This window comes from Ambystoma mexicanum, chromosome 2q, assembly GCF_040938575.1.
Source record: "Ambystoma mexicanum isolate Mex_15411 chromosome 2q, UKY_AmexF1_1, whole genome shotgun sequence".
Taxonomy (NCBI): domain Eukaryota; kingdom Metazoa; phylum Chordata; class Amphibia; order Caudata; family Ambystomatidae; genus Ambystoma; species Ambystoma mexicanum.
This window is the reverse complement of record NC_090924.1, coordinates 820,831,126-820,855,305: the sequence shown is the minus strand read 5'-3', so window position 1 is coordinate 820,855,305 and position 24,180 is coordinate 820,831,126.

The window sequence follows — 24,180 nt, the reverse complement described above, 5'->3', positions numbered from 1 at the left end:
ATGTCCATGTGCATTGTTGTACATAGGTAAGACCAATAGGAAGTGCAAGACACTTATGATTGAACACAAGAGCTGTCTTAAAAACCACACTGACAAAGACCCAGTTAAACATTATGATGAGAAGGGTCATTCCTTCATGGAATTAGAGTGGTGTATCCTGAAAAAAGTCAGAGGTAAAACTCAAGAAGAAATTAATAGAACATTAATTAATTTGGAACAGAAACTCATTTTTCTAACTAATAGTCATGTGACAGGGCTAAATGAAAATATTGAGTGGCACAATATTAAATGAGATACTTTCCAATTAAACTGCTAGGTGGTCTCGAGTCCTGCACTTTCATTCATGGTCTTGAATGTGTTGATGAGGTTTGTAATTTACAGAATGTATAAGATCTTGACTTTGTAAGGAAACTGTTGTAGTCTGCATTCTGTAGATATCAGAAGAAACACATAATGGGTCTACCATACATTTTGGTTACCATTCTGCCTTGTTGAACTATAAATGTAAGACATATGCACAGTTTCTATCCTCCTGAGGGGTTTTTAAACCATGGTAATAGGGGTTTTATTTAGGAGTATTGTCTGTATTTTTGTGTAATCATAAGCATTGTTTCTATCATTGTGTAATCGGAACTTATGGAATAACGAAACAAAGAATGTAAACTATTACTGCACGATGAGACTTTATGGCAGAATCAAACAAAGAATGCTAACCAACAATGCTGGTTTAATATACCCTGGGTGGTCCCCCAATCTGCATACCAAGGAGGGTATTGTTTTAGGCAAGTGAAGTAATGGATATTTGATTGCTAGTATCACTAAGAGAATAAATACTAATATAAGATAGGTAATATAGTCTATTAGGATGTGTGGTCTACTTAATTTAGACACCTTATAAGGGACGACAGGTCTCATGCAAAAATGGCACTATATGTGAGATTTGCGGAATACAATGGGTAATAGAAACATCCTGTGGGGATTTGTTATTCTTTATCTGGGTCTCCATGGTAACGACGTGACCGCTGTGCGCGTCTCGCTGTGACATCATCGCGTTACGGCGTGCGCAATGACGACATTGCGTTGTGGCGGACACGGTGACGTCATCGAGTAGCGCGCGGCCGCAACGTATAAAGTTTTTCCCCAGGTACATATGTGATCGCATCCCGGCGATTTTCTGAGTGCTGATTAGCGGGAGTTACACCAATTGCACTTCGTTTTCTTTTGCCAGAGGTAAGCTTTGCCTATATGGGGCTGAAATAGTACTAATTGAGGAAATCTGTATTCGATTTTGAGAAAGGTCTGTGTGTGCTTTTTTACAGACACAGGCATTGAAATTTGACCCATCCATCAAATGGGAAGGTTACTATTTCCATGAAAATTGGACCTGAATACTGTGGGCCTTGAATTTGCTAATACCATTTTTGTGAGGTAAGGGCCATGATACAGTTTCGTAAGGGGAGATAGACTACCCACTCTATTTCTTATTAACTCCTAGAACCTCTTTTTGTGTATTAGAGCTATGGAAGGGGTAAAATCCGTACAGTGACCAGCAATGGCGGTGGTGCATTCAAGAGAAAAATCATATTCTTCTTCAAGAGAGAAGGGAATAGCCTTTATGACCAAGGTGAGGTTGAAAATTGCATGCTGATGCATTCTCCCTTGGTTATTGTTATTTTTATTTCTAATGAGATTTAAGGCTAACCGCCAATTGGGCGGGATGAGGGACTTACGAGTTCCTAAAAGGTTGTGATTATGGATAGGCGAACTCTCCTTACCTTCTTGTAGGTGTAGAACAATATTTGCTATAAGTTTTTTGGCTCAGGTATATTATGCAATTGTATACTTGTTGCACCCTATTGGTGATTAGGGATGGCTAGGTTGAGTAAATGAACCAATAATGCCAACTTGTTGCACCCTATTGGTGATTAGGGATGGCTAGGTTGAGTAAATGAACCAATAATGCCCAGTTAGTAATGTGTATTTGTTTGCATGTACCCTCAGTTAAAGGAACTGGAACCGCAAAAGAAAGAATAGAAAATCCTACAGAAAGCACAAGACAAATTTCTGCCCCTGAAGAATGTCCAGTTATTTACAGCATTAAGGACAGAAACTTATATAAATTGGGCTATTTTTACATAGTAGGAAGTAAGAGTGAATTAAGTTGCTACTACGGGTGTGTTTCAAGTATTGATGAACTTGATTCTGTGTGGAAAAAAAAATATTTTTTAACATTGTAAAATGTTTTATGTGATGTATATGTTTTTTAATGTTTTTGATACTTGTGCTATGAATTACAAATTGAATTCAAATGTGACTTTTTAGATAAGTGGTTAGTAATTGTTTTATTAGATCACAAACAGCCCATATTTGCTAAGCGGCTGTTGGGAGTGTTTCTAAGTCTGAGGGTAATGTGTGACATTGATTGATTATGTATGTGTCCCTTCTGGTTAAATAGATATATTATATCCTCACTTGGTAGGAGGGATTATCACCAGAGTGTGGGGCAACCCTTGAATGAAATGATGCAGAAGATACTGGGACCAATCAACCGGCATCCGTATGGAGCATGCTATATGTGTATAGGGTCGCACCAAACAGCGACCTGGATTTGTAACCTATGTGATGTACGTAACTTGTGATGCTGTGTACCTTTAAACCCCATTGCTTACGCTGATATTTTGTCAAAGCGCTCTGTGGCAGTAGAGTTCTTTGCTGGCAAGTACTGGTGTGATTAAACCATGTTCTCCTTGCAAGAGGTGTGCTGGGCCTTTTTCCCTAGTGGGTTGTATTTTTTCCTGGTGATCCCAGATTTTCTGCAGAGATGGAGGATTCCTGGCCGCACATCTGGAGGGGTTGCGCCCACCTGCAGCGACCAGTCCCAAGCGCGCAACACATAGAGATGTACAGGAACCGTTTTGACAGAATTTCTAGCTGCTCTTTGGGGAGGAGAGTGTCTCCTGGAACAGTGCAGGCCGTTAATGGGGCCCCATGACGGTAGAGCTTGGGTGAACACGCAGATGCCTAAAATTAGCAAACTAAGAGCTGGAGGAGCAAATTTCCCCCTCTCTGGCAGCCACGCACAGGAACTCACTCCTACCTGCCCTAAGAGCAGTAGACTCACACATGGCCTTCCGCAAAACAGTCAAAACCTACTCTTCATCTAGACAAAACTGTTGTTACATATACTCTATGTTCCTATCATTACCTGACTAATGTTTAATGTTTGCATGTAACATGTCACCTTTGCCTGACTGTATTGTGTACTATATGCATGTAACATGTTCTCATTCCCAATGCCACCTGGAGTGCCTCCTGTAATAAGTGTTTCACATGCAACAGCACCTCGATGCCCACAGGCTGTTTGCGCGCTATACAAATTTAAATAAATAAAATACATGTAAGTACACCTCTAGCGGATGAAAACAGGGAAACAGGGATGACGCTGAGACGGAAATGGGGGAATCAGGGAAAAGGTGTGTGGGTTTGTGTGTGTTGAAGAGGAGGGGGTGAGGGTGGAATGGTGTGTGATTGAGTTGAGTAGTGTGTGGCGGATATATATATATTTTTTAATTATTATTATAAGTATACGAGAAGAGAAATGGAGAAGTGGAATCCTTTCTGAGGCAGGGAAGAAGATGGCACCATATTTTGAAAAAAAGATAAGAGAATAGGTAGAGGCTCCATATAATTAGTGGGCTCGAATTCCTGTGTCCAATATACTTCGGGTGGGGGAATAAGGTGAAGTAGTGATTATTTTAGTTAAGTGTTTTAGCTTGTTGTTTTAGTGTTTTTAACTTACATTGGGCCCCATTACGACTTTGGAGGTAGCCATGCCCTTAATAAAGGAATGGCTGCCTCCAAAACCGTGTCCGGGTTCCTTGAATGGGGAAATACCGGGCCATTCCGAGTATGGAGGGCCCGGTATTTACTCCTTCAGGGAACCCGGGCCCGGTCCTTCCCCATTCCCATTCGAGCCCCCATAGGGGCTTTTTGTAATACGCCGTTAAACCCATTCCGCAATAGTTATAATGAGGCCCATTGTGTAGTAGGAGGGGGCTAAGGGAGGGCCTGTGGAAGAAGTGGTGTAGGTGTTGTGTGGGTGGAAAGTGAGTGTGTGTGTGGGGTGTGAGCGAGGAGTAGGGGGCGACGGGAGAGAGAGAGCGAATGACTTGTAGGGACGCTTAACCCCTTAAGAACAAAGGATGAGCTATCTCGTCCTCAGCACTACGTTTCCAGTGCCGAGGATGAGATAGCTTGTCTTTTTTGGCACTTGTGTTTGTGCAATCGCTGCTTTGTTGCAATCGCACAAACTCTATTCCAACCCCCAGGCTATGTAAGGCGGCGGTTCAACCTCATGGCACGGGGTTGGATTTCATTCAGTTTCCCGTCAGCGTGCGTAATGTGCGCGGACGTGGGACTTAATGTCAATTTCTCTGCCGCAGCCATTTTCGGCTGCGGCAGTAATGGAGAAGCTAAGTTTCCTCCTCGATCTTGGGCATTATTATGCTGTTTCAATCGAGGGAGGTGTCCATGGAAAGGGGAGACTCTCCCCTTTCCAACAACACCTACCTTGAAGCATTGCTGGGTGCGGATTGCTCGATCCGCACCCATCAATGCCACTAGAGCACCAGGGATTTATTTTTGAAGCGGGGCGCCTACTATATAAGCACAGCCCTCTCCCACCCCCCGCCCCTGGCCCCTAAAGCATGGGCCGGGAGCAAGCCGCCGGGCCCCGACGCGAACAGCTATCGGCACAGGGTGAGCCGGGGAGAGCAAAGGGCAGGCCCCCGGGACACATATGAACATAGCTCCCTGGTGACGGACCGGAGCTCCCCAAGCTGGAAGGGAGAGCGATCAACCCGACCTTGCATCGGACCTGCCACAACCCACCCGCATAATACCTAATGAGAAAGGGGGTACACAGCAAGGGTGCAATACCAGATGAGATCCCACCGGGGACAAGGCAATGCTTTTTGAACACACGCGAAGTCACTTCACTACTCGGAAATAAACAGCAATCATTAACATATCACAATGTGGCTGTGATGCAACGCAAGCTCTGAAGTGCAATCACAGCGTGAGGACCAGCAAACCCAAGCGCAGCCCTCATAACGGAACGGGGGAGCCAGATCGCACCTGAATATTAAGGTGTCTTGGTGACCAGCAAGCTTTAAACTCGATAAGCCTGCACTAAGTGGCCTGAGACATGCTCGAACTACCTATCCCCAGGGTGGTGCAGACTGCACCGGAGGCAGAGGATCACACAGCCCTCGCTAACAGTAAGCTAGCACTTAGTGCCAACCTGGCAGACTAAACAGAACAGAGGCCCAAAAGGTACTCCTTCACAAGAGCACAACCTCACGAATCTCAAACGCTATTCACCCCCGGGACAAACACTGGCTATCGCACCATATAACAGCAACAACCTGCTTAGCCAAATCATTTCCTGGAGGACACTGCCCAATTGAGAAACCTACTATAACCTAGGAAAACAGGAAGGTCTCAAACCGGGTACACTCTTGGTGGCAATCACAGAAGCATACATACACGCAGAACTTATTCACGAGTGGACTGGTGCGACCTGGTAACCCCCTCACAGCCCCGGTCCTCGGAACAAGCGATGTCCCCTCCTAAAGGAAAGTGCAAAACTAACATCATGGAATCCTTCACGTCAGCTCGCCCAAATAAACAGAGACATGAGGCCAAGCAGACCGAACCAACCCAGAGTGCCCCCGAGGTACACACCAAAGAGGATCAGATTCTAGAGGCTATATCGGGATTCCACACGTTCATTGACACCAAGATAGAGGAAGTGAAGTCGGATGTGCAACTAATGCGTCAAGACATGCGCAACCTTGCAGAATGAGTGACAACCACGGAGTTGGAACAACAAGAGATGTCGCCAGTGCTGAAAGAGGTCCACACCAAAGTGGAAGAGCTGGAAAAAAGCAACAGAATACTCGAAGCAAGGGCCGAAGACGCAGAGGAAAGATCCAGGCGCAACAACATTTGCCAACTTGGTGTTCCGGAGGGACTGGAGGGACACAACTGCACGAACTTCGTGGAGACCCTGATACAACAGGAAGTAGGCAGACTCTCCCAAGGGTTTGCCGTCGAGAGAGCACACAGAGCAATCCAGAAAAAACTGCCATTCTGCTCGTATCCTCACCCGATTATAGCTTGGATCCTAAACTTTCAAGACAGGGAGGTAATACTGCGGCACTCGCGCGAGGAGGGTGCAATCAGCAGGGACAATGCAAAAACTACAATATATCCGGATTACACCCGACTGTCCAAAAGGCGAGAAACTCATTCGTCCTGATTAAAGCCAGATTGCGGCAGCTGAATCTAAAATACGTGCTACTCTACCCCTATAGGCTCAAGATCACATACAAAGGACGAGCCATCTTTTTAGAGACCCCAGGAGCAGCAAACATGTGGCTCAAACACAACAACATGGCTGATAACAAGGAGACGGCGGCAGAACCGCAACACTGAAACAGTGGAGCCCCACAGGAGCGGCTCACCTACGACAAACGACCACCTTCGCCGAAACCCTTGCCAATATGGACGGGAAACTCACCACACTGTCTGACCCGTGCAGAATGACACAACCCCATGAAAAGACTGATGCAGGCCTGTTGCCATCGCATTGCAACCCGCCAAGGATGGCTTGGAAAGGCCAAGAGATGGCGGGGGAACCCGAGTACCACCCACGAGGCGTGACTACTGGGCGCAGTTGGTTGAGTTCACCAAGTTACTGTTTCAAAAGTTTATTAGTCTTTGCCACGACACATATACGGAAACAATGGACATCGGAGCAGCTGGTCAAGAAAGAGCAACACGATGATGGCGGCTGATGTCAGGGTAATGACGTGGAACATCAGAGGGATGGGCTCCTATGCGCGAAGGAACAGGATCAAATCATATTTGAACAGGAAACATGTTTCCATTGCCCTGCTGCAAGAAACGCATCTAACAGCGGAAGACACTGACAAAATGACGAATTGGTCGGGAGGACAAGGATTTGGCGCACCCTACTCCAAATATGCATGTGGAGTTTACACCTGGATCAATAATACAGTCCCCTTCAAGCTACAGTCGAAGGAAGTGGACAGGGAAGGTAGATACCTGATACTGAAAGGCAGCATTGAACAGCATGAAGTATGCATCATCAACACCTACCTCTCCAACAACGGCATCCCAGCATACCTATCCAAGATAAGTGCCAAATTGATTTCTTACCGTGAGGGCCTCTTCATATGGGGGGAGGGAGGTGATTTCAACAGCACACGTGACTGCACACTAGATAGATCTAAACCCCTAACACTGCCAACTGCTTCTGCCCCGTCCCCACTTAAAGTACTCGAAAACCTAGACCTAGCTGAGGTATGGAGAGAACGTCACCCGAATGAAAGGGCATACTCCTATTTCTCATCTCCCCACATGCCCTATACTGGGATTGACTACCCGCTTGTAGACAGACAGCACCTGCCCCAAATGGAATCAATAAACTACCTTTGAAGATCCATATCAGATCACTCCCCACTCCTCATGGAATGGAGGGCCCGAGGGCCCAGACCACCCATACCAATGTGGCATATGCCGACAGAAGCCCTCACAGACGGGGCCTTTAAGGAAGACCTCCGAGATAAATTACAGGAATATCTAGACAACAATATAGGCTCCGTTAAAGGATGGGATACAATATGGGAAGCACTAAAGGGGGGAGGCCATCGCCAGTGCGGGGGGAATAAGGAAAACCCTACGCAAAGAACTATAAACCTGTGAAGAGAGAATCACTCAGCTCTAAACTACCGAGCTGAAAACGAGGGGGCCAGAAGACGAACTTCCCACAGTCAGGAATGACTGTCAAAAGGCATGGGCAAGATTAGCCAAGTTTGACTACATAGCCAGAACCACCAGGGCACATGCAGAAGGCAATACACCAGGCAAGCTCCTATCGTGGCTATGCAAAAAAGAACACCCGAAACATCCGATCACTGAAATTAGAGCCCATAATTGCGAGATTTACAAATCACAGCTACAAATTAACGAGGCATTTAGTAGATTCTAATATATTCACACAGCAGTTATACCACAAAGGGATATCTTAGACACCCTGGAAGAAATAGGCCTCCTGACACTAAATGAAGCACAGAGAGCCACCCTAAACGAGGACCTGTCGATAGAGGACATAACCGAGGCAATTAAATCACTCTCCATGAATAACACCTTGGCTGGTGACGGCCTGCCCCCCCAATTTTATAAAGCATACGACATGACATTGGCCTCCATCCTCTTAGAAGTCTTTAGGGAATCCTATGAGAAAGGGACACTGCCTAAAAGAATGAGGGAGATGCTGATAGTGCCGATCCCCAAACCTGGGAAACCGAGAGAAGAATGTGGGTCGTACAGAGCCCTAGCTATGCTTAACTGCGATATAAAAATACTAACCATTATCCTAGCCCAAAGACTCTCGAAGGTGATAGGCACATTAATACATGAAGAACAGGATGGGTTCATACCAGGCCGGAACACGGCAGTAAACCTACGACGCCTACAACACATAGTGGCACAAACTAGAGACCTGCGCGAATCAAATGCAGTGGTCTCTCTGGACGCCACAAAAGCTTTTGATTCCATATATTGGGAGTCGTTGCTGGAGGTCCTGAAACAATTCAGGTTGGGAACATCCTTCATTAGGTGGATAAAAATACTGTACCAGGCACCGGTAGCTAGAGTCAAGACTGGGAAGGTGGTGTCGGGATTATGGGCCATCCAGAGGGGCACCAGATAGGGCTGCCCACTGTCACCTATGTTATACATCCTGGGACTGGAACCGCTAGCTATATTCATGAGGAAACAATTCTTCTATGCCGGCATTAGAATAGGGGGCGAATACCACATTATTTCGCTATACGCAGATGATGTTATATTATACCTGAGAGACCCCCACATTAACCTACCAACAATCCTAGAGGTCCTAGAGAACTTTGCCCCGGTGTCCGGGATCTCCTTCAACAAGGAGAAGTCCAGTATATTCCCCTTAGCCAGCTTAGCCGCACTAACCGAAACTGATCTCCCAACGGTGGGAATCCAATGGAAACTCCACACCTTCAGATACCTGGGAATCGACATATGGCACACGCCCAAACAAACACACGGGGGCAACACTCAGGTTGCGGTACACAGGCTCAGAAAGTCAATGAAGTTCTGGTCAAAGTCCTTCCAATATTCCTCTACTTCTTCCACAACATACATTACCTCATCCCCGTCTCCTTCTTCCGGGTATTAGAAAAATTACTAAGGGAGCTACTGTGGAACAACACCGGACACAAAATATCCCTATATATATTGACATTACCATATACAGCAGGCGGAATCCAGCTCCCAAACTTAAGCAAATACTACCTAGCTGCACAGCTAAGTCACGTGGCCAAGTGGATGGCTGATGAACATACTTCGGAAACCAGACTACTCAGGCAACACGTAATCCCGGCTAATTTGAAGGAAATATTATGGGTACCAGTGGGATGCCTGGGGGAAACCCCGATTTTAGTGGAGCTGGGTAAGAAAATATGGACTAGAGCCCAGAAGCACACAGAAGGGACACACCACTACTCTGCAAATATATCAATCACGGCAGGGGTATGCAAGGGAAGGGCGGACTTAACCTGAATGAGACAATGGGAGAGACACAGTATTTATACCTGGGGCGACACATACGCAGATGGAACTTTTAGAGAATTTGAGACTATGATGGCTAACAAAGGCCTACCCAGTGGCCAATTTCTATGGTATAGAAGAGTCAGGGATGGTGCCAAAACACTATGGAAAGAGTGGCTAGGCGAGCCAGAACCAGACCCATTAATCACACTACTATACAACCTAGGGGACGGCTGGAAACCAACATCCAGGCTCTACGCCCCACTGTCAGACAGGCCCAACCCAAAGAGTGAGGCCTTGAAATCCAGATGGGAGGCGGACCTAGGAGAAGAAATCACTGAAAAGGAATGGGGAAGAATCTTGGCACACCCTAGAGAAGTATCGAGAAATGCACGGTTCAGGCTAATCCAATTACAGGTCCTTTACAGAACGTACATGACGACAGGAAGGATAGCCAAGATCAACAAGACCAACATGCAACTTAGAGAAGCGGGAATGATGCATATGTTTTGGGGATGCACGAAGATTCAAAACTTCTGGTCCAAAGTGGAGCAAGCCTGCAGAAGTGCAGGAGTAACAAGATACAAATGGTCCCCAAAAGAATGCCTACTCGGCGCATCTCCAAGAATAAGCAAAATACGTCATGTAGTGAAACTTATGGACATGACATGTGTACTGGCCAAAAGAGCCATAGCTATGACATCGAAGTCCCTCAAGGGCCCGCACTTTGAGAAATGGCACAGAGAACTAGAGCATTGGTCAGGGGCCGAAACAAAGGTATGGAGAGAGGGAATAGACAGAGCAAGAGGAGAGGCTAGCCCAACATACGAAGCCTGGAAAGCACTAATACAAGATATGTTTCACCCGTCAGACGATAAACCCCCCTGAACCACCCTCTGACCAACAAGACGTCATTTGAACTGTACTTACAACCGAACATCCAACGACACCACCCTCTGAGCTATTAAACCTGGTACTCCTCCCCCAGTTCGATACCTAAAGAACCTTTAATTTTGCGGCAAGAAGACTAGTTTTAAATTAGCTTGTTTATTGTTTGAGTTTGTTTTTCCCCTCTTCCCCTTCCCCTTATTGACATTAAGTTTGCTAACCGATCACTGTGCAAATGTAGATAAAGAAAATGCCAATAAAAAACTTTAAAAATAAATAAAAATGAAAGGGGGTGGCCCTCTCCCCCACCCGAAATGGATGGGGGGGGCATGTCATGGAGCCCTCCCTGGGGGCAGATTGGCAAAGTAATCTGCCAATCTGCCTGTAGTAAGGAGTACATTTATAAAAAAGGAAGAGAAAACTAAAATTGCAATAAAAAAATATACACACTACTAATAAAAAAACAATATTATCTTCACATACATAATTTACAATCATTCATAATTTGCAATGTGGAATTTCCCGGTAGGTTAGACTAATTGGGACATAAATCAATGTGTATTTTCTATACAATTCAATTTAAGTGCTCTTAACATGCTAGTTGCTCCCATTCTTTAGGATATATGTTGTCCTTCTACTAACAAAGCCCACAAGCATGTGGTTGATAGTACATGAAAATGTTTTAAGGCTGGTTGTAAGTAACGCACTCACATAGCTATTAGCTCCTGACATTGCACTAAGATATGTTCTAGATTTTCAATCTGTTCAGGTTTGTTGCAAAATCTACATCTATTTTCTGAGGGATCGATTAATTTCCATCTTATTTGAATCTCTTTCATCATCCACAAATTGAGTCTTAGACGGAGAAAGTCATCTCGATGTTGGGGAGACGGTGAGCGACGGAGGTATGTCTCTGGAGAGCTGTATTTTTTGTGACTAAGCATTAGGCTTCCATAGGCCCTATATTTCAAATTCAAATTTCTAGTGATTTGCCAGTCGTGCTGAAATAATTTAGTTTAAGCTCGCACTGGATTTTGCATTAGAAGATCTAATGATATATCAGCATCCACCACTGCTTGTAGCACCATCGCTCTCCATCTTTGGATAAATGCGTCATGCGATTTAAACATATGGTTCGCCACCAATCCTATAAGTAGATTGGAATTGACGGCTACTAGACATTTCCTGAACATAGCAACTACTTGCCACAAATTATTAGCACATAGTGAAATGATTCCCAGCTCATATCTCATTACACAGTCCAGAATGCCGTTTGGTAGATGCATTAAACGTCTGCAGAACTTAGCTTCTAATTGGTTCCAGATGTGGCCTGGAGTAGCTTTTTTTGTTTCTGCTCCATATAATAATATGGGGGTTGCTTTTTGCAGATAATAATTTATGGCTGGTATCAGTGAAAACTTAACAAATTTAGCTTGAATTATTACTGCCTGTGACATTAAGTTATTCAATTTCACGTCTAATGTGGTATAATGAGCCACATCATCAGAGCACGAGTAATTCCTAAATAAATATAATGGGTGACTACATCCAAGGGTTTTTCCTGCAGCGTCCATTTCAACATTTGTTTTGGGCGCTTGCACTTAGGCTTGCAGATCATGACTTTAGTTTTTGCTATGTTAATGATCAACAGATTTCTCTTCATATATTCAGCCAATGCGTTTAGGGAACGCTGCAGCCCCTGTGGTGTTTTAGATAAAAGTACTATATCATCTGCATAGAGAATTGCAGGGAGAAGTCTTGTGCCTAGCTTTGATGCATCAGTAGGACAACCATAAAGGCATCTTGTACATCTGAAATAAAAAAGTTGAAGAGGGCTAAGGCAAGTATGCAGCTCTGCCTCAACCCTCTGAAAGAATTGACCTGCACTGATAAAGTATCACCTAGATTCAATCTTTTTTGTAAGTTGGTATCGGTGTGCAAGTCATTGATAAGATGGATCAAATAATTTGGGCATTCAGCCACTTTTAATTTCTTTAGTAATAGTTCTCGAGATACCGAATCAAACAGTTTTTAAATCAATAACAGCTAACTATGTGACTTGTTGGGATGCATTATGTTGTGATATAATGGATTTAATCGTGTAAAGGTTAATTACTGTACCCATACCAGGAAGAAAGCCTGTCTGATTTTCATCTCGGTGCGCATATTTGCTGGTCCACTTGTTTAAATCCCTTAGAATAAATCTAGAGAACAGCTTCCTGGGAGCATCGAGAAGGGCGATCGGCCTGTAATTTTGAGGACATGACTGATCGCCCTTCTTGTAGATTGGTACAATCACCGAGGATCTCCACGTATCAGGGAGGGAGTTCGATCTTAAACACTCCTGAAAAATATCATACAGAATTTCCGCCCACCGCTCTGGATGTTGCTTGAGCATCCAGTTACTTAACCCATTGGGTCCTGGGGCCCTGGAGTTACTCGACTTCAAAATGTAAACGTATATATCTTCTACTGTAATTATAAGATGTGAATAGCAATTTGACCCAGATATTTTACTTGTAACTGAAAGAGGAGGTATTTTGTACAAATCTAAAAAATGAGAAATCCAATTTTGGTGTAAAACTATGGGAAGCCGTTCAAGTTAAAATTACACTTTTGTGAATGTGACATATTGAAATGAATACAACATGCAGTGAAATGAGTAAGGCATACACTGAAATGACTATAATACGTATCAAAATGAGTATAACATGTATTGAAATGAGTATGACATACACTGAAATTCAATGAATAAGACATGCATTGAAATGAATAGGACACACATTGAAATAAATATGACACACATTGAAATGAATATTACACGTTAAAGTGAATACGACATGGAATGGAATGAATATGACACCCATTGAAATGAATATGGCACATGTTGAAATAAATATGACACCCATTGAAATGAATATGACACACGTTGAAATAAATATAACACCCATTGAAATGCATATGACACATGTTGAAGTGACTAGGAAATGCAATGAAATGAATATGAAACCCACTGAAATGAATATGACACATGTTGAAGTGAATAGAACATGCAATGGAATAAATATGACATGCATTGAAATGAATATGACACACGTTGAAGTGAATAGGACATGCAATGGAATTAATATGACACCCATTGAAATGAATATGACACACGTTGAAATAAATATGACACGTTGAAATAAATATGACATCCATTGAAATGAATATGACACACATTGAAATAAATATGACACCCATTGAAATGAATATGACACACGTTGAAGTGAATAGGGCATGCAATGGAATGAATATGACATCCATTGAAATTAATTTGAAACACAAAGTGAATATAACATTAATTGGAATGAATATGACACCCATTGAAATGAATATGACACACATTGAAGTGAATATAACAAGTATTGGCATGAATAAAACACGCATTGAAATGAATAGGACATGCAATAAGATAAATAGGACATCCATTGAAATTAATATGACACACGTTGTAGTGAATATAACATGCATTGGAATGAATATACCATGCATTGGATTGAATAAGACATGCGTTGAAATGAATAGGACATGCATTGAAATAAATATGACACCCATTGAAATGAATATGACGCATGTTGAAGTGAATAGGACATGCAATGGAATTAATATGAAACCCATTGAAATTAATATGGCACACATTGAAGTGAATGTAATATGTATTAAAATTAATATAACATCCATTTGAATGAATAAGACATTACCTCCATGTCCCTCTTCCTCTTCCCAGTACTTACATTTGAGTACGTTCTGTGCTCACTGGAACTCTTTTCTTTTCAAGCTGGCCTCCTCCAATTGGAAGGAGTTGCCAGGTGTTCTAAGGGATTTGGTGGTCTTCAGGTCTTAAATCTAGTGGAATGATGTTATGGTTCAGAAAGACAACACCTTGGCTCTGGCTTCCATCAACCATCAGGGGGCTACGGGGTCCCGCTCCCTGGAGGATCTGGCTTTGTCCATTTGGACCTGGGCCGCGGCACAACTGGTCTCCTTGCGAGCAGTCCATATCCGGGGGGTGGACAATGTAACTGCGGACCGGCTCAGCAGGGTGTTTCTGGTCTCAGAGGAGATGTCTCTTTGTCCCAAGGTTTTTCAGGATGTGTGCCGGTGGCTCATCATCCCTGGATGGTATCCCTACAAAATATCCCCACCAAAAATATCGCCGTACATATGGCCGTTTGTCTCGCCATAGGCGATATTTTTTGGGGTGATAATTTGTGGGAGCAGGGGTTGCGGGGGTGTCCCCCGCACATTTTAAAATAATGCAGGGGTTGCGGGGGTGTCTCCCGCAAGGTCCATGGGTCAATATTGCAGCAAAAATATGGCGGTATTTTTGTATCGCAATATTTTGGCGGGGATATTAACACATGGAATCCCCTGGATGGACCTCTTTGCCTCCTCAATGTGGAGGTGCTCCAGTCTACTTCCTTTGGTGTGGGTGTTCTGTAGGCTATGTCTGGTTGAGGTGGTGATAGGAGTCATGGTCAGCATGCCTTCTGCTTTTTGCTGTATGAACAAATTGGTGCTGGGTGAGTTCCACACTACCCTTGGTGTATGTGTCTTTTGTGGTGGGCATGGGCGTCCTTCCTAAATCAAAGGTATGTACCTGGAGAAGAAAGAGGGACGTTGAGGTAATACTTGGATTACTTTCTGGTAATCTTCATTATTCCTCCTCCTCCTCCTCTGTCACACCCACCCAGGACCTTTGCTCAGCCCTGGCTGCACACTTCACTGAAAAAACCCAAGAGATCCTTTTCACTCTCACTTCCACACCACATGATACACCACTTCTGGAGCCTGACTTTGCCCCTCCACCACTTCTCCTCTCTTCTCTCACTCCCACTACACCTGATGAGATCACCAGACAAGTCCGATCTATGAAGGCCTCATCCAAACAGGTTGACCCCTGCCCCTCCAAAACCATTAAGGACAACATTGACTCTCTTTTTCCAGCCTTGACTGACCTGTGCAATCTCTCTTTTGCCACTGGAGTTTTCCCATCTTCTCTTAAGCACTCCATTGTGGACCCTCTGCTTAAAAAACCCTCTGCCAACCCGTCCGTTCTGGCAAACTACCGCCCTATCTCTATCACCCCCTTCCTGGACAAACTCTTAGAGAAGCTGGCTAGATCTCAGCTCACTCTCTACACTGAACCTGATGGTTGCCTCCACGACCATCAGTCTGGCTTTAGAGCATCCAAAGGCATGGAAACTGCTCTTCTGAATACCTGTTAAGACCTGCTCTCAAATCTCAACACTAACACCCCCCTGTCCTCATACTTCTTGACCTCTCCTCTGCCTTTGACACAGTAAACCACAACATTCTGATTGCACGTTTCCGTGACACCCTGGGAATCACAGATCAGTCTCTGGCGTGGGTAACCTCATTCCTTTCCGACTGTCCATCCCAGGTGGAACTTGGGTCCTTTTTTTCTATTATCACTCTTTCAACCTGTGGTGTTTCCCAGGGTTCTAACCTAGCCCCCTGGTTCTTCAATGTCTACATGGCTGCCCTGGCATGTGTGATCGCCACTTTCATCTCTAACTCCAGTGTTACGCGGATGATCTGCAACTCTCCTTCAGCCTACCCTGAGCAACCTCTTCTACGTTGCTCATATCTGACTGACTGTCTGTCTGCAATTCAGCCATGGTGTGCTGCAAACTACTTCTGCCTCAGTGCCAGTAAGACTGAGATCGTTCGCAATGGGACTCCTGCTCCCACGTTCCACTCTCTCTCTGGCTGGCCTCCCTTGGCCCTGCACCTGCACCCACCTGTGAGGCAAAAAACCTTGGTGTCATCTTCTACTCCACTCTCTCCTTCTTCACTCACATTTCAGACATCTCTAAAAAGTCCAACTACCAGCTGCACCTCCTCAGAGATACTTTTCCTTTTCTTACCTTCACCCAGCAACTCACTGTCTCCAGAGCCCTGGTTCTCTCAAGGCTGGACTACTGCAATAGCCTCTTTCTCAACCACCCTGCCTCTGCTCTGTGCACTCTGCAACTCACCCAGAACAGAAACGCAAGACTTATCCTTGGCCTCAAGCCCAGGGACTGCATCTCTCCGGCGCTGAAATACCTCCACTGGCTCTCTTTGTCTGCAAGGATCAAGTTCAAGACCCTCTGCATTGTCCATAAGGCTTTCTGGGGCCTGGGACCTACCTATCTACAACAATGTCTAAACACTGTCCTTCCTGAGCCCTCCGCTCATCTACCTCCAACCTTCTGCGAGTGAGCCGGTTCTCCAAGCAGAGATTTGGAGGGAGATCTTTATCCTCAGCAGGGGCCTCCATATGGAATTGCCTCCCTGCTGCCCTCCGTCTTGAGCCTGATCTCCTTAAATTCTGGCAACTCCTCAAGATATTCCTCTTCTCTTCCTTCTCTCTCCCTCTACCCTGTTAACCTCTCGCTCCGCTCTATCCCTCTCTCCCTCCTTTTCTGCACAGTTTGCTGATTGGGTGCCAGGTGTACCTCCGAGTCTCACAGGTCCCTGGCAACCTCACCAGTCCTCTCACACTTGCCTCCGGCCATTACACTTGCCTCATTGTTACTGCACTTGGTCAATGACCCATGAGAGTGTCATTTCTCAGCACTTACCTGAGCTATTTACTGACTGGGCGCACTTGGACTCCTCCTACCCCCTGCACTTGTCCTCCCCCACCCACCGCCCCTCTCCTGTACTGTCTTGCACTTGCATGATTTGAGCATACCATGCCTTGAAGATACGTCTATCTGTCTTCCCTTGTCCCCTCCTCATTGCATGGTGGCGCCTCAATGCACTTGGAAAAAAATTCCAGAATCGTCATCAGACCTATTTGCTGGCATCTACACTGTTAATTGTATTATATGCACTTACTCTGCCTGTGCAGATATGTATTGTTCAGAAATTCAAGGCCACTGAATGACTGTTGATTTTTCTCCTTGTCCCCTCCCTCCTTCAGCGTTTTGAAACACTTGCTTGGTCTATAGGTGCTTTACAAATAAACGTTATGATACTATCCTATACCATAACTAGTCTTACTCTTCCTTGCCCCAGTATGGACTTCCCTCCCACCCGTTGAATGAAGGTTCCCATGCCCGGGCTTTGGATTACTGCCAGGGGCTAGTTGGTTGGGAAGTTATACCTCGTGGGAAGCGATGGGCGGCCAGTGGAGGGCTTGAAAAGAGAAGAGTTCCAGTGAGCACAGAACATACTCAAACGTAAGTACTGGGATGAGGAAGAGTAAGACTAGGAGTAATGAAGATTACCCGTAGTAGTCTGAGCATGCATTGAAATTAATAGGACATGCAGTGAAATAAATATGACACCTACTGAAATTAATGTAACATCCATAGATGTGAATATAACACTGATTGAAATTGATGTAACATGCATTTAAATGGCTATGATGTGCATTGAAATGAATATGACAATCATTGAAATGAGTATAACCTGGGTTGAAATTGTTATAATTGTTGAAATGAATATAACATGCAGTGAAATGGATAAGGTGTACTGAATTGTGAGTATAACACATGCTGAAAAGCACATGACATAGTCAGCCAATCATATGAGTCCTCCTTCGCCTGCTGTTACATTGAGGAAGCCACGAGCAGAGGCAGGGCTGGATTGGCCCACCAGGACTTTCCTTGGTAGGCTTTGTGACGTGGGCCCTCTTTTCTTTGGGGGAGGATACACATAAATAATCAAAGGGGAGCAGGCCCTATCATTGCCCATCTAGTTTGTGAGTCGTGTGCAGTGATTCTGCCTGTGGTTCCCGAAATCAACTGTACGTGTTCTCGCATTGCAAGTGCTTCTCGGTGGTCCGTTCCAGATCCAGAGCAAAGGAGGGTGAGTCATTTGTGTATGATGTGGTCATATGCTCTGTGGCTGTGCACAGGTCAGATGTGGTTATCTAATCTGCCCTGTGCACAGCCACAGAGCACATTACATAACCGTTGGTTAGATTTGCTTAAATCATGCAAAGCGATTTTTGTTGCGTTGCTTACCAGTGACTGGAGCGTTTATTTTTTAAACAAGCACTCCAGTCACTGGTAAGCAACGCAACCAAAAGTAACTTAAACAAATATAACCGACGGTATTGTAATGTGTTGTGTGGCCGTGCACAGGGCAGATTATGTGATCTGATCTGCCCTGTACACAGCCACAGATCACGTTACATTACCGTTGGTTATGTTTGCTTAAGTCATACAAACCGCCTTTCGTTGCGTTGCTTATCAGTGACTGAAGCGTTTTTTTTTTTTAAAGCACTCCTGTCACTGTTAAGCAACGCAACGAAAAGCGCTTTGTATAACTTGAGCAAATGTATCCGACGGTAATGTAGTGTGCTCTGTGGCAGATTTGGTGATCTAATCCGCCCTGTGCACAGCCACAGAGCACCAGGGGAGTATCCAGCATTGCAAGAGTGGGGGAAGGGGTAGATGGTCTCACTCGCGCCCACCACTGCCCCAATCAACTTTTTTGGTAAGATAAGTGGTAGATGGCATTTTAACACACAGCAAATGAAACTGTAGAATTATTACAGATGCAGGAAACTCATCTATTAGAGCTCTGTGAAGGCGCTCTGGGGCAAAATACATACAAACCTCCTAATTAGCATATGGATTTCACCAACAGAAATGGCTTCATAGAAAAGGGCATTGCGAGGAGCATCATCAGTCTTTGATACTTGGAAGCGACTTTAGAATAAGTTCCCATAAGTCAGCCAAATGGCAAATAACTTTGTGGTGCTAAATACATGAATTGCACTATTGTTATTTATGGAGCAACTCTATAGCCAGGCTTTTTAAAAATAAAACCATGATATGAGCTCTGAAGTGAATCACAGAGCTGCAGATAAAACAGTATTTAAATGATCTGTCCAGGATCACACACTTTGGTTGATGGTGAAACAGAGATGTTGACAATTTAAGCAACTGAGCACATCTTCACAGGTTTAGTTGATATAGATATTTATTAAGGTTTCTCTTTGCATTTCATGTGCTCAAATAATGCTTTATTTAAAGCAATGCCTTGGAAACAAAGCACATTACACCATTTACAAATCACCACAATCAAACTTGTTTCAATAGTATCTGGGGTGGCATTTTTTGAGACTATTATTTACAAATTGAACATTTTGAAATCTCTTTGTTGTGCGGCCTGCTGCAGAGTTGCGCCAATAAATTAAGGTGGCCAACACTGGCCTAGAAAAGTGGTCCACACTAACCTGTCAGACCGGGCTTTGCCTTATTGCCCTATGGACCAGTCTGAGCCGGTGGGGAGGAAAGGGTTATAGTTTTATGCCTGTTTGCAGTCAATTGAGTATGACACAGCCTCCTGCTCTCTGGCACAGTATGTATATATTGAGGCATTTCGTACGGTGCAAACAAAAGCGAAAATCACTTCATTATGCTAGTGGGGAGGGGATATTAATGGGTACATAGGGGCACCACGTGCAATGGACAACCAGTCAACAATCCTGAGGAGCTAATGGCAATATTCACTTTAGGATGATGGAGATAGCCAGGATCCAGAGGAGTCATGATGGAATACACCCAGTTCCTCTATCCTCTGGAGAGGAGTGCTTAGTTGTGGGGTGGAGAATCAGGTCTGCCCTTGCAAGCATTTACTCTATAGGGAAGGGTGCTATACCAGTGGTGATCAGGGAGGTACTATTCAGCTAATTAGCCAACAAGACTAGTAGCATTATTTTTTTTTTATAGCTCCCACTTTACACAGCGCTTTACAGTCTTGCATTAATGACTCATGTGCATCCACACACCACTTGTGACTCCCAAAATCAAAAGGTGGGTGGCGGCAGCTTATGTGATTGAAGACCCTAAAAGTCTGAAGTATTTTCCACAATGGATATTCTCAGTGGTTCTTAGACTACTTTTTGTCACCAAACTGTAAATCCTACGCAAGTAATGGTTTGCGTGCCCAAATTCCCAATTTTTATGGGAGTTGGACCTTTATGAAGGTGCGCAGTGATTTGGTTTGGTAGTTTGCAGACTCATGATGTGAAAATGTTAGAGAGTTATATGTTCGTAAAGATGCAGATGTGTGTTTATCACACTACTGGTAGGTGAGGAGAAAGGAATGGAAGTAGAGGATGTGTAGAGCTTTACAGCGGAGAGCTTCTATGGAGCTGCTTAAAAAAGGCTTGGGATGGAAAAGGGAGCCCAAGTTTAGCAATCTAAAAAGGCAGTTGCCCAGTTTGTGGCTACCCCAGAGAAGGCTGAACAATATGAAGTATCTGCATGAGTGCACTGTATAGGAGAAGGGTTTTTTTATCACCTTGAATGTCCCCTTCACTTTTTCCTTAATGTTGTGCTGCTCTGACTATTCTTTGCCAGTGCGTTCCATCCTGTTCTCACTGGGGACACAATATTTATGTGTGTGGCCCTTTGGAGACCATTATGGACCACTAAGATTGGGGTTCCTGCCATTTCCATCTCGTTCCCAGGCAAGGTGAGTGTCTCCAGGCCCCAGCCCTATAGCCTGCTTTTCTAAAAAGTCATTTAGTGCTTAACAAAGCATGAGAGTGCGCTGTGCACATGGGTCTCTCTCTCCCCTGCCCGCTTTCTGGGCCGTTATCCCACCTACCAGACCTCCCACCCGACCTGATCTATTCCATTTGCGCAAAACACAGGCTCAATGACGTGGCTGCTGGGGCTGCATCTGCGCCATTTCCATCTCCTTCCCTGGCAATTTGAGTGTCTCCAGGCCCCAGCCCCATAGCCTGTTTTTCTAAAAATTCATATAGTGCTTTACGAAGCACGAAGAGTGCGCTGTTTTCACGGGTCTCCCTCTCCCCTGCCCGCTTCCTGGTCCCTATTATCCCACCTACCCGATTGGTCCATTACACCCTCATAAAGGACACCCCAGGGCAGCCCCTGCGGCTAAGGGCACGAAGGCAAAGGGCAGCTCCAACAGAGGCAGCTCCAGGCCCCAACAGAAGTGGCTCCAGGTTGTCAGCAGGGGAAGCCAGTGGCCAGCCTTCAACCAGCAGCAACTACCAAGTAAGTGTGGCACGGGTGGCAGGCTCCAACAGAAGTGGCTCCGGTTGTGCCAGCAGGGGAAGCCAGTGGCCAGCCGTCAACCGGCAGCAACTACCAAGTAAGTGTGGCACAGGTGGGGAGTACAGCAATCACTCCACTCCAGAAAGCCATGCCAATCTACCTTATGCTACCTCAGAACATAGTTTGCCAGGCTACCATTACTAACCAGCTCTACAAAGGGTGAGGACCGCTGAATTATCAACTGAGCTAAGCTGGGACTGTGTTGTGGACACTTGCCTGCTGCACACTTTTGGTTACTGTTGGTTTTGCCTCAAGCCACATCTGGGGGCTGCTGCATTGGGACAGAACTGTGATTATTAGGATAGAATGCAAATGTTACCTGCATCACTCTCTTAAGGAACACTCAACACTAGCAAACTTATAGTGTATCAAAGCATCCGTGTCGTATTATTATACTAAACCTACTGTATTATATTCTGAAACCTGCTGCATTATGAAAGCTATGCCTCTCTCCCACTATACAGGATACTCAAATCTAGGTGTAGCCTCCATCTTTGTATATTATATATGAAACCTTCTGTGTTGTGAAGCCTAGGCCTTTTTTCACACTATTCAGGATTCTCAAATCTAGGTTAGCCTCCCTCATAGCCTACTGTGTTTGAAACCTATTGCATTTTGAAACAGGCCTTTCTGTTACGCTCACCTGGCTCCCACAGAGGCGTCGATCTGAACTGGACAGCTGCGGTCTCCACCAATGTGACGCGTAGGGCCAAGTTGACGGACTGGACTGGCCAACCTAGCTTCGTTTGCTTGGCCCGTAGGAATATTCTTCTGCAAATGGAGAAGGGGAATTAACCACCCGTGGAGTTGAGCGCAAATCCCCTCCACCCCCGCTGTTCTCCCCACAGATCACCTTTGATGTCCCCTCTTATAGTCTCACCTGATGGTTTGAAAAGATGAGCTCTCCATCCTGCATTGAGCGCAGGGGCGCGTTGATAACCACTGGCTCGAAGGAATTGGTGAGTTCCAGAACAATATTGACTCTGAAAAGTATGTAGTTCGTAAGAGTTCACATGTCTGACTTTCACTCTTGTCCGATTCCTTGCAGTTTGCAGTTTGACCCCAGCGAAGAGTTCCTCATGGTAGCTGACAAAGTTCAGGTAAGGATTTGGCTTATCCTACAGAGTTCAATAAAATAAGGCCAGAATGTAACCTGTTGCTTGCTTCCTTATTCAGGTGTGGAGAGAAAATATGAAGTTCGGGAATAATGCCTCTGGCGGTAAAATTAGGTAAGTCTATTGCGGTGAGAAGAGTTCCCCTTGTTGGTCCCTTTGTCTCACCTTGTTGTCCTTTTGTTCCCCTTAGGGGCCGGGGTACGGCGAGGATGCAATGGAGTCTGCGCCGACCCGTGAAGAAGAATAGTACCCCCTGCAGTAATCAGGTAAGTCTACGGGGGTAGTTACTATTGCCTCTGTTTATTCCCTTGGCTCACCTTTGCTGTTCCCCTTAGGTGCCAGAGTGCGGCGGGAAAGTGCAGAAGGATGCGGTGGATCGTGAGGATGCTGCGAAGGCCGGTGAGTTCAGCGCGGCGCTGCAGCAGGCGAGGCGGCGCGTGTAAAATGCTTCTTTCTTCCAGCTCGAAGGCGCAGTGGATCCTGAATTCAGGTAAGGATCGAAGGTTTTGCTCTTATTCTAACCTCTTCTCCTTCTGTTCCTCCCTTTTTCTAGGAGCTGCAGACTCGAGGCGGGCGTGGCAGAAGACTGGATGCAGGCTTGCAGACACAGTGAGCGTTACACTGCTGGATGCAGAATAACGCAAAGCGTGTGCTGCTCTTCGGTCGTGGTTTAAATAGCCTCCAAAGTAGTCCCAGGTAAGTATTCCTCCCCAGCCCCACCCGAGTAAAAAATAGTCCCACGGTAAAATAGTCCCTTCCAAGCCTCATTTGGCTTGGAGCTCTGCAGCATGGTCTGCATCAGGTAAGCTTGCAGCATGGTCTGCATCAGGTAAGTTCTACTCTATGAGCCTGGCGCCATAGGCGCCAGGACTGACTCTCCATATGAGCCTGGCGCCATAGGGTAGTCTTTATGGTCTATCCATAGGAAATTATGAAAGTGACGGGCAGCCAGATAGCAGGCTCATACTGGGATATAACATGCTCAGACACCCCCCACACAGCATGCAAAGCCGTCAAACTCTGTAACCCCAAGTAGCACACACATACATACAAACAGATTTGCCACTTGTGCTAATGGTGCACCATCTCCGTTCCACGGAACATGTGTGCTTAGTGACTATCTTTTCACTTGCACTGGGACAGACACCCATCCCAACTAGGACAGCCCACAGAGAGAGTACTTGCGTGTCCCGTACTATCAACTACCTTATGACCAGACGAACCACTGGTGGGGGCAGAGATAGGAAAAACGCAGTTCATCTTTAGGGTGGACTCGGGGCAGAGAAATACTGTTTACATTAAGGGAATTTTCTGCCATCTGGAAAAAATCTCAAGACGCAAGTATTCTCTGGGGCGGTGGTCATGGTTCCATGCACATATGATTTGGATGTCAGAATAGGAGGTAAAAT